At 30.5% G+C, this 12,044-nt stretch overlaps 1 protein-coding gene and 1 non-coding gene across 2 annotated transcripts in view; both read right to left on the bottom strand.

The window, feature by feature from the left end:
- The window catches only part of LOC122269131 (cytosolic carboxypeptidase 6-like), a 553,508-nt gene that overhangs the window by 81,517 nt on the left and 459,947 nt on the right, over positions 1-12,044 (bottom strand). The gene's annotated exons all lie outside the window — the stretch shown is intronic.
- On the bottom strand, positions 2,083-2,189 carry LOC122269148 (U6 spliceosomal RNA). The gene has a single exon (XR_006225002.2). It is a non-coding gene; the product is annotated as a U6 spliceosomal RNA (small nuclear RNA).

The raw sequence follows: 12,044 nt of genomic DNA, 5'->3' as shown, positions 1-12,044 counted from the left end.
TACGGAAATTTACAGACAATTAAGATTAGGAGAATTAGAATTAACATTAGGGGGCAAAATGTTTACGATAAACAGAAGTGGAGAAATAATCAGGGTATTTAGTTGCAAGGACATCTATCATTTAATCAAGTAATACTTAAAATCTAGTAATCATAATTACTTTAGTTCAAAAATTTTCTGAAAAATATATTACAATTTAAGCACATCAAAAAGATTTTAAAAATTATTTCATATTTCTTAGCGAAATATTTTATCTGCATAAAAAATTAGTTATGTTTAAAAAAGCATAAAATACAGTATAGATTTTTCTATATATTATTTTTTTTACAGTATTGTTTAAATTGTTAAATACTTAGTTAAAGTTTAATTTCACTAATTATGTTCCGAGTCACAAAAGTATTTTTTAATTTTTATTTGGTCATCAACATTAACATTATGAAAAAAAAAGCATATCTTTACTGGATGAACGATAAATCGTTTGTGATGTTTCTACTGTAATGTTTTTTGTAATAAACTTCAAACTAATATTCTTTTATTTAAAAATATTTACTTGTTAACTTTATTCGCAAAATTCTAATGAATTTTAATTCTTTATTTTTTGTTTATTCACTTCGTTTTCTTACATTTTGCTTTTGTTTTTAAAAGTACTGATAACATAAATTTTTTTTTTAAAGTTACGTGGTTTACTTCTTAATCATTTGTTTTTCTTTCACTTGGTTAAATATCTCCACTTTCATTTGCATAAAGTTAAAAAGAAAAATATTTCTTACACGCTTTGCTTGAGTAAGTCTTAACTTATAGATAAGGCATTTTTGTCACTGAATGGAAGAAAATCAAAATATATAATTTCAGAAAGAGAAAAAAGAATTAAAAGAAAAAATAGTAAATATTTAAGTTATCTTTAAGAATATGAAAATATTAATCAGTAAAAAGTTGCGTTTAAGAATAGAAACTCAGTATTTCTACATAGAAAGTTGCGGTCACAAGATGGCAGCATGTTCCTATTTTATCTAAGTATCCAGGTCTTTAGAATTAATCTGCCATCAATGGGATTCGAACCCAGTTCCCAACAATAGAAGGAGAACGCTCTATCCCCTGAGCCACCACGGCTCAATTTAACATGATTAGCGTCCATAATAGTATGTATATTTTTTATGCCTCTCATAAATTATTTATACTATTCATCCATCAATTTCGCTTTTTAGTGCAGAGCTTAGTTTTTTTATTTTATTACAAGTAGTACCAATTACAGAAATTAATCAAGTATCATTGATGTCAATAGCAGTATGACAATTTTTAACTTTTTTCGAAAGGAATTAATACTATTTAGTCATTAATTTTGCCTTTAATTGCAAAATTTATTTATTTTTATTTCAAAAATTGGTGATTTTAAATTATTTAGTTTGCCGACCGGCCTGTATAGGGGGCAGGGAACTGTCCTTGCATCAGAAAGGTTCTGGGTTCGAATCCCGGCCAAGGCATGGATGTTTCTTTCTCTCTATCTGTGTTCTATGTCCTTTCTCCCTTGTGTGTGAATGTGACCCGCTCTATAAACGGGTTTGTGGTTGTGTGACGTGGGTTTGCCACAGGTGCCCACTGGGTAACGAAAAGAGAGTTAGCAGTTCTGGCACTTTCTGTGGCCAATGGACAATAGTTCCAAGTGACCGCTATTAAAAAAACTAAAAAGAAATTATTTAGTTTTATAGAGTCACCTTTTTTAAGCATAACTAAAAAAAAGTGAACATGAAGTCTCATAAAACTTTAGGAATACCAATTAGGCGTCGTAGTCCTCTTATGTCACCACGCTCGCGTTAATCATTTTATTTTATAACTGTCATTGAACAGCCGACACAAATTTGAGTTTACGTCTATCAGTGTTCAACTACGTTGCCTAGTAATTTTGAACCTAAACCAGATGATAAGGGAACTCCTGGATCAGTGATTTGTTATGGGAACTTGGAGGAATTTGTGACCCCGACAAATTTAAAGTGCACCAGTCACAATTTAAAGCACGGTGATTCTTCGGTCATTTGGACTCGAACATGAGTTCAGCGCTCTACCAACCAGGATATCCCGGTCTCAAAAAATATGGAGCTCATTACGATTTTCATTGACATCCTTGGGCAGGGGCCAAGCTAATCTTCTCTGCATCGCTCCAAATTTTGTATATGTACTGCCGAAGCAAGTTTATCAAACTTATCAAGGAAAAAATTGTAAGACATCAATGACCCAGGAAAAAAAGCTCTTTTTTTTATTAATGAGAGTAATAAGCTAACAAAAATCAATGAGGTTATCAATAAAATATTTAAAAAAAAATCGTCTGCAGTTTTATTTATTATAAATAACGAATTCTAAGCCAATGAGAAAATTTCCTTTTTCAACCGCCTTTTTTTAGAAATTTTTTTTAGGATTGGAGGCTAAATTATACTGTCTTATAATTATAGGACTGGAGGCTAAATTATACTGGCTTGGATTGGAGATGCTAAATTATACTGTCTTATACTTATAGGATTGGAGGCTACATTATACTGTCTTATAGGATTGGAGGCTAAATTACACTGTCTTATACTTATAGGACTGGAGACTAAATTATACTGTCTTATACTTATAGGATTGGAGGCTAAATTATACTGACCAAGTTTTAGGATTTTTTACAAACGGCTCTGGAGTTATAAGAGAAACAGACACGCAGACAAACTCTTCATTTTATTTTTATAGTTAACACACTTATATTTATTTCTTTTTCAATCACTTTTTAAATCAGTTTTAAAGTGTAATAAATTTCTGATGGAAATAATTTCTTTTTAAATTTTTTTTCTTCATTTACTTCCTTTCTTTACTTTTATTTGTTCGAAAGCTGAAAAAGGAATCTCAAAAGAATAATTTCGAAAATCGGACAAATCTTTCACTAATTCGAACAAACTGAAATGAAAAAAAGTCAAAAAATAGACAGAATCTTCTAAATTTATGGATTTTTTTTTATTGCTACAGTGTTTTTTGTTACAGATTGCTAATATTTTTTGCGCTATTTTCTACTCTTCTACGTTGAGTTGTGCGCATGCAGTTTCGAAAAAACGTATTTTTTCATTGTTTCAACGTTAAGTTGTCATGGAAACATCATAGGTATAAAAAGTTTAAGAAAATTGATGCAGATGATATCTCGAAAAGGAAGAAAATGCTGCTAAGTTCATAGTTTAAAATCTTGAAGCAAATAACGCGTGCTAGAAATAAATATGCAGGCTAATATTAGCTATCAAAAAATAAAGAAATACTATATTTAACCATTCGAAAGTATTTTAAACATAAAAATGCTTATTCTTATTTGTCCAAATAACGTTTCAATTTCAAGACGTTTAAATTTATTAAACTCTGAGGCTAAAACTTTTTGCTGGCCAATATTAATAATAAATGCTATATTTGAAATTTTTTAAACACAAATTTTTAACTATCAAGCGGTATATCAATCTCCTTTAAATGAAAATATCAAAATGTATAAAAATAATCTAAATTTTTATTGACAAGAGTTTAGACACCAACAGATGCTGGATACATTTAACGTACACAAATTATATGTTTGTGTTACTTCATTTAAGAATTTGATCAGTTAGGTCATAAATCCTAGGTTTAAATGTTTTGAAAAGAAAAAAAACAGTAATAGCAAAAAAATACTTCATCTAGGTTTAAAAAATTAGATAAAACTGATTTAACTGATAAAACTGACTGATTTTTAATTACCATTTAAACTTATCATATGAATGCAAAGACTGATTTTAAACTTTTTAGTGTAAATATGCATTTACTTAGTTATGGTGTCCTAGTTCTCCAAGAGAGCTAATAAGATACATTATTTTTTAAAATTTATTCTTTTGCTTTAAACTATATATTTACTATTTTAAATCTGTGTTTTCTTTCAACTTAAGGAAGATTATAACAGTTCAATTTCGTTTTGTTTTGACGCGAGGAAAATCCTTACAAATAAAATGTATTGACTTACTATAGAGTATTTTAATTGCTAACACAAAGATAATTAATAACAGTGAATAAGTGCAGTGTGATTTATCAAAGTTCCTTACTTTTTATTATCCATTAAAGGCGTAACTGAGATAATTAGCATATTTATTTAAAATATTAGCACATGTTTTACTGAATATTTTAAAAGCAATTTCATTACAGTACCCATCTGCGACGAATCAGAAAGATTTATCTGAAGGTTCAAAACCTGAGGATGCGAAGATGTACGAGGTAAAAATTAAATTCACTCTCACTTGAAAAATATGAGTTTATACTTAACACTTAAATATTGTATTGAATTTTTTTCCAATGCCTGCCTGGGGAATGAACTGCGTGGAACTGGCATCTGAAGGGCAGATTCGTTGGCCACTCTTTTAGGGGCACCATATTAGGTGGGCTAACGTTGCTTTCACAGTAAGGATAGATAGTACAGAGAATTATAGAACATCCATGCCTTGCCCGAGATTCGAACCCAGAACCTTTCTGATGCAAGGTCAGTCAGTTTGTCTTAATTTGAAAGAGCGATTTCAAATCTCGAGAAACTTCAAATTTTACTTATCTAGAAAAGGCGGAAAAAAGTCGTCTAGTAGTTAATAATTGCAAGTAAGTATATTTTTGATTAAATATTTGAATAGTTATATATTTAAAAAAAGAGTAAATCTAAACAATACCAGTTTAAATAAATTGCAAAATCGATAATTTTGAGCACGAAACAAAAACAAAACCTTTACCGATTCAATAATGTTAAAACCGTTATCATTCTTCGATATAAAGGTAGGTTTTCGGGAATAATTATATCCGCTTAGTTGGCAATATACTACTTTAAAATCTTTACTATCATAAATTACGGCTCTGTATTCAGAAACAGACAGTCTTTAAACCATTTATCTAAATTCAAACCAAATAATCCTCTTCCATAAATCCTGTGCCAAGTATCAAGGATTTGAAAGTTCTTTAAAAAAAGAAAGTGCAATAATGAAAAAAATATTATCGATTTTTGAAAGTAATAAATCATATTTCCCCCTTAGGGCACCCGTGCTAGAAGTCGAGCCATTACACCACACGTCGATTTATCTGTCATAGATTGTCACAGTATCGAAAGTCCCCTTCCGACAGTAGTACTAACACGTAATATATTCTTAAGGCATAGTTCTTAAGAGAAAAGAAGAAGGGGAAAAAAAGTAAGAAGTTCTATAATAACAAGAAAAAAAAAGCCTGGAAATGGAAAATATGCTAGACACGGCCTTCCCATAATTCCGAGAGATTACCGGAGCAGTCCGGGAGTTAATCCTGGACTCACGCGCCCGGAATCCCCCGATATCAAAATCGCATGTATCTTCATCACCATAGTTGTCAGTAAAGGAATCAGTGACTTTGATTACACTTGCCACCTAGCTTTATCACCCCCCTTTTTCCCAAAAAATGGATCATTCCGTCTTTCGCTCCTTTGTTTTAAGGTCTCTAAGAAATAAATAAGTAAACAAGAAGGCTTGTCAATGTTTTTTAAAAACCTGAAAAATTTGAAAGAGCTATTTTTTGTCCTTCCTTTCCTTCCATCCTGTTTTTATTTTGTTCACTCACTTAGTGTCTGTTCCTGTTTACTGTGCTTTGAGAATTGCGTAAAAAGTTTCTTTTAGAGATAATGTGTTTGTATTTTTATCTGTGATATAAAACAGTTTTTGTTTGTTTTCGGTGTATACTTTTAAAATAGTTGAATATTTTTTTCCCTACTCGAATGCTAGAATGTTTTTTTAAGCACACTTAATGAATATTTTTAAGGAAATGTACAGCGCACGATGAAAAAAAAAAAGAATCCAAAATAATTTTTGATCTAATGATCAGATCTTCACGTCTTAGGACTCAGTTTTAATGGTCGAGCAGGTGACCCTCAATGTGCTAATAAGATAATGCAGACTATATTTTAAGTTAAGAAATCAGCCACAGCTTTTTTTGTTGTTGACAGATTTGGATTTCTGACCCCAAAAATATGGGGGGTAAACACAATCTGAGAAATATGGTCCTATTGCTTGGTCAGAAGAACGGTGGAAATTTCGAACCCCTTAATGTTAATTTAACTTTTTGCGCATTTTGTCATATCTCGAGAACTTTATAAGCGAATTAAAAAAAAAATTCGCGCACAATTATGCAATTTCCATACATAGACATTTTTTAATAATTGTACATTATTTCTTATTATTTTATTTAATAATAGTACAATAATAATATAGTCGAAAAAATTTTGAATGATAAAATATACATCATTTTGAAAAATATAATTTTATAAGGCAAAAACCAGAATTTCAATGAAATTACTCAAATAGTTCCCAAGAATTCAAATTTTAAATATCTGATTTTTTTAAAATTCGATTTCTTAGGAACTGTTTACCGATTTCGTTCAAATATTCGTATTTCGTCACATAAAATTACATTCTTTAAAATGATTTAAAATTAACTACTTATATAGGAATTTAAACTTTCGCTCGTTATCCAAACTAAAGAACCATATTTCCAAGATCGCAACTATCCCACATATTTTGGGGGTCAAGAATCATAATCAGCCGTAAAAAAGATATATTCAAAGAAGGTACGTTTTTGTGTTATTTAAAATATCGTCTGCACTAACTAATTAGCATATTTGAGGTCATTCCCTTAAGCCCTAGTACCTAAAAATCTGATCATTAGATCAAGTTCTTGGGGTGATTCTTTAGCATACTGCCCGTGACTTCTAAGCGCACAGCATTGCTCTTTAACTGCCAATCAGTAAAAACTGTTCGGCAATATTTACGTGTTCATATAGCATTATAGATTAGGATTTTATATTATCTCAAATAAACTATCAATGATTGCTTGCACTCCGTAAACTTTTCAGTTTCACGCAATGTTTCACAGTATTTATTATTCTGTAAAATATGTTATTTTGTTCTCTTTATTTTTGTGTGCATATTTTATCTCGCTTTCTCATAATATAAACATATTCGCATTTATAAAATGCATCATAACTTTTATTTAGGATCCAGCGAACGAATGGGATATGTATTACAGGAGATATGCCATTTATTCTAAGTTCTTATAGTAATCTTCAGTAATTACAACAAAATGTTCAATTTCTGTAAGTATATCAGTGACTGTGTATTTTCTGATTTTAATTTTGTAAGATTTACTCGCGTAATGTATTAAACATATAAGTTAACGTGTCTACTTAATAACTTACTTTTGTCACTTAATAATATTTTTTTATTTGAATAACTTACCATTTAAAATACAACTGTCACTGCTGGTTGGATTGGTGATGTTTGGGGTCGATTTTGATTCGAAGGACGGAGATGTCTGTTTTAGAGGATTCAATCCGTTACTTCTATTTTTCAAGCCTGTTTTTCATTCTAATAATTTGGGGATGAAATTCAAATATCTCAATAACTTTCTACACATTCTTTTAACAATGAGGCGTGAGCAATTATTAGTACATTTCTGTGATGAAAGATTAATCGAGATAAAAATATGAATTTTGTTTCACAAAGAAATTAGCCTCATTACAGCACTGACCAAAACTTTTCCAATATTTTCTAAACAACTAATTCTAACAAGACCCATTGAATCACCTCGTTGCCAAATCTTTTTTCCAAGTATAAATTACATATCTTTGTTACATAAGTAAGTTATTGAGTTTGAAAGTTCTTTGTGTTTTTTGGAGGGTTCTTGAGAGTTGATCTTTAACTTTGAGAATGTTCATTAACTTTGTGAGTGATCCTTAGTTTAGTGAGTGATGAACTGAAAACGCAACAATTCACTCTACAGCATGTCTTAAAAAGTTTTTTTGGAGATTTTTGCACTGATTGAAGAAAAAAATAAAGTGAATCCTTGTGAGTGTGAATTCTTGTGTTGTAAAGTGAAGGTCCCCAAGAAAAAAAATAAAGCGAATCCTTCTGAGTGTGAATTGTGTTCTAAAGTGAAGGTCCCCAAGAAAAAAATAAAGTGAATCCTTGTGAGTGTGAGTTCTTGTGTTGTAAAGTGAAGGTCTCCAAGAAAAAAATAAAGCGAATCCTTCTGAGTGTGAATTGTGTTCTAAAGTGAAGGTCCCCAAGAAAAAAATAAAGTGAATCCTTGTGAGTGTGAGTTCTTGTGTTGTAAAGTGAAGGTCTCCAAGAAAAAAATAAAGCGAATCCTTCTGAGTGTGAATTGTGTTCTAAAGTGAAGGTCCCCAAGAAAAAAATAAAGTGAATCCTTGTGAGTGTGAGTTCTTGTGTTGTAAAGTGAAGGTCTCCAAGAAAAAAATAAAGCGAATCCTTCTGAGTGTGAATTGTGTTCTAAAGTGAAGGTCCCCAAGAAAAAAATAAAGTGAATCCTTGTGAGTGTGAGTTCTTGTGTTGTAAAGTGAAGGTCTCCAAGAAAAAAATAAAGCGAATCCTTCTGAGTGTGAATTGTGTTCTAAAGTGAAGGTCCCCAAGAAAAAAATAAAGTGAATCCTTGTGAGTGTGAGTTCTTGTGTTGTAAAGTGAAGGTCTCCAAGAAAAAAATAAAGCGAATCCTTCTGAGTGTGAATTGTGTTCTAAAGTGAAGGTCCCCAAGAAAAAAATAAAGTGAATCCTTGTGAGTGTGAGTTCTTGTGTTGTAAAGTGAAGGTCTCCAAGAAAAAAATAAAGCGAATCCTTCTGAGTGTGAATTGTGTTCTAAAGTGAAGGTCCCCAAGAAAAAAATAAAGTGAATTCAAATTTTCCTTTAAGAATTACAAAAAAAAAAAAAAAAAAGATTTAGAGTTGGCTTAAAAGAGTTGATTAAAATTAGTTTCGACGATTCACAAGTTACACCCTAGAAAAAATCGAATGAGCAGTAAATCTAGACACTGCCTTTATTGTTAGAGTGTTTAAGTTACAAACACACTGCAACTCAATACTTCCATTGCTGAATGTGTGATTTTCATAGTCTTAAAGCATTACAACTATCACAAGCAATCTATATCCTATTAAATCTTTTCGTGTGTCATAGTTAAGTGTACAAGATTAAAAGATTTTTCCCAGGAAAGAAATTTCTTTTCCGGTTTAATCAGGAGGTATGAGAATCGAGTGACTGCGAGAAAACATTGTACAAGAAAAATTGTACATTTGTTATCTGAGACAAGTTTCCTTTCCACAGCAAAATCTAAATCATTCAAAAATGCAAATTTATTCATCAATATCTAAATCAAGACTACTCAGTGTAACACAATCTTACTTCGTTCGCTCCCAAGCACTCAATTCACAAAATCTTAGGCATTACTTTTTAACTCAACAACCTCTACTGAGTTATAGCATTCTAGAAATCTTATTGGGCAAATTTATTCATGCCCGGTATCTCGAGGAAATTCGTAAATTCATACATTTTGGGTTTTTTTATAACCAATTTCAAATCTCGTTCAGGAATGTATTAGATCGCGATTAACTTAGTTATTGTTTAACCAAGATCAGTTAATTCCAGGAAAACCGTTATAAAAATGTCTATTTTATTGGCTTTTGTACTACGTATTTGATTAGTGCTGACATCTAGTTTAAAATAAACTAACTATCTACAATTACCTTAAAAATATCCTGGTACTGCCGCCTGGTGTGTAAAATGAGAAATAAAATGTTTTCCGGGCAAAAGAAATTATTTAGTTTTATTCTTATTGGCGTGTCATTACTGAACACTCCAACCCGTCAATATCACGGGAGCAAGAAATAGAGGGCGAAACCTCACCCCATCATTTTCACGAAAGCAAGAAGGAAGGGGTTAAACCTGCTGAGCTTATTAACCCTACTAACTTCGTCAGGAGTAAGTCTGGTGATTAGAACTTACTGCTCAAGTTTTGATGTTAATAAAATTTCTGACGATGAAATTATTATTCGTGTTTGAGATAAAATCTTTGAAAAGTGTTGAAATATTTCACTTATTTCCCAAGTACTGCAATTAAGTTAACTACTATAAGTTAACAGCCAAAGTGAAAACAAACTAATATTCCGTGTCTATTGCAATTAGTCATTGCACTATCAGGCATAGATTGTTTAGATATTTCTCTAGCAATAACGCTCTTATTAAAAGCATAACAAAGATCACTTGCTAATTAATAAATATAATTATAAATTGCTATGTAGAATTTTAACCGATGTGACGTACTATGTAGTATTTTAACAGTTTGTGACGCGAGTCCTTCTTGTCATTTAATGAGAAAGTTGAATATTTAGAAGAAATCGCTATATAAATTTCACGGAAAAATGCTTGGACTGTTAAAGTGCTCAAGAAGTTTTAAAACTGCATTGTATCACAAAACCTTAAAATCCTGCAAATTTTACATTTTGTTTTAAACTGATGTTGAATTATGAATAAATAAACAAATTTTTTAAGTTTATTCATTATAAAATGCATTTTTTAGATTTGTGTTGCCATGCAGGAAACAAATGTTTCAAGAAACACATATGATTTTATTAAATTTTGCTAAGTAAGGTAAGAAGAATTCATTGTTTTTCGATTTTTGTATATCTTTGAAGCAATTAGCATTGGCTCAGTAACGTCGTAAATTATTCAGAAATTATACAATACTGTGCAAATGATATAATACCATGCAGATTTTGCAGAAATATTTTAACTTAGCTTCTTCAGGAACAATGTAACGGAAAATTATCAAATTAGAAACCAAATTGTTAAACTCAAACCCCACTATAATATGCATACAAAACGGTTATTACATCTTTTACTGCTATTTCATTTACAGGTTTTCTGATTTTATATCACGTGATTTCATACGCCATTGAAATTACATAATGTTATAAATATTCCAGCTTTAATGCGATGCAATAACGAGTTTAAAATATCCCAATCATTGTAAGAAATCTTTTCGATATAACGGTCCAAAGATTGGGTTTCTAAATCTTTCCCCTTCTCTTTGAAAATGAGATAGCAACATAGAAAGTATAGCAAATCAATATTTTGCGCATTTATGGTTTAAACGATGTTCCGAAAATTTTATGCTGTACTGACGCCACAAGGGTTTAAAACTTATTATTCGCATCGTCGATTTCCTTAATCAACGTTAATTACCTAACAGTTCATTATTGGTTACGCCAATACGAACAGCCGCTCTCCATCAGGTAAATAGAGTCCAAGAGAGCCCACCCCCCCCTCCTGGACTCTTGCCCCCTTATCCTCAGGGGATGACGGGTAACGGCTTTCTGAGGATGAACGGCATTTTGACTTTGGGAGGGTCAGTCATTTGGATACAGTTGCAATTTTCTCTATCAAAATCACCCCTGGAGAATATTATTGCAAATTTTTTGAATTTAGGCAAGTGTTCCATTTTTCTGAAACTTTTGAAAGCCTGTACACTTTTTGTAAAAAGGGTAATTATTAGAAGATTCTAGCAAAATGAAGAGTCTCTTTCCTTGAAAGATGAATTGGACGTGCTTATAACGATTTAATGAGTTTTCAAAATATGAAATGTGCTACAGGAGGCGAAGTAATTGCTATCGGGACATCAAATACATTGAGAATCATAAATACGATATTACCAAGAATAATTTCTAACTCCTAAAAAATTTTATGGGTGTAAATGTACAGCTAACTTATCAAAACTGCGACTAAGTTGTTTTTTGCTCATTCTTTAAAACTGGAAATTTCATCTTCATTTTAATAAAAAATGTAAGATATATTAGAATATATTATTATATTAGAATATGTTAGAATAGGGTATACTTTCTGCTACGTATAAATAAAACAAAACAATGGGAATAAAACACAAATAAAAATACACAAATGGATACCCCCCTATTGTTTCGTTATTGTATTGATATATTTTGCTTTGACTATATTAATACAATATTACAAAGCACTCCATTTTGCGGATATAATCGTGTGAGCTGATATATATATATATATATATTATATATATATATATATATATATATATATATATATATATATATATATATATATATATATATATATATATATTATTATATATAATTATATATATATATATATATATATATATATATATATATATTATATATATATTAACTTTCTTCGTG

This window comes from Parasteatoda tepidariorum, chromosome 7, assembly GCF_982258835.1.
Source record: "Parasteatoda tepidariorum strain Cologne lab strain chromosome 7, Ptep-v5.0, whole genome shotgun sequence".
Classification (NCBI taxonomy): domain Eukaryota; kingdom Metazoa; phylum Arthropoda; class Arachnida; order Araneae; family Theridiidae; genus Parasteatoda; species Parasteatoda tepidariorum.
The sequence above is the reverse complement of the archived record's forward strand: the minus strand, read 5'-3'. Positions and strand labels throughout refer to the sequence as shown.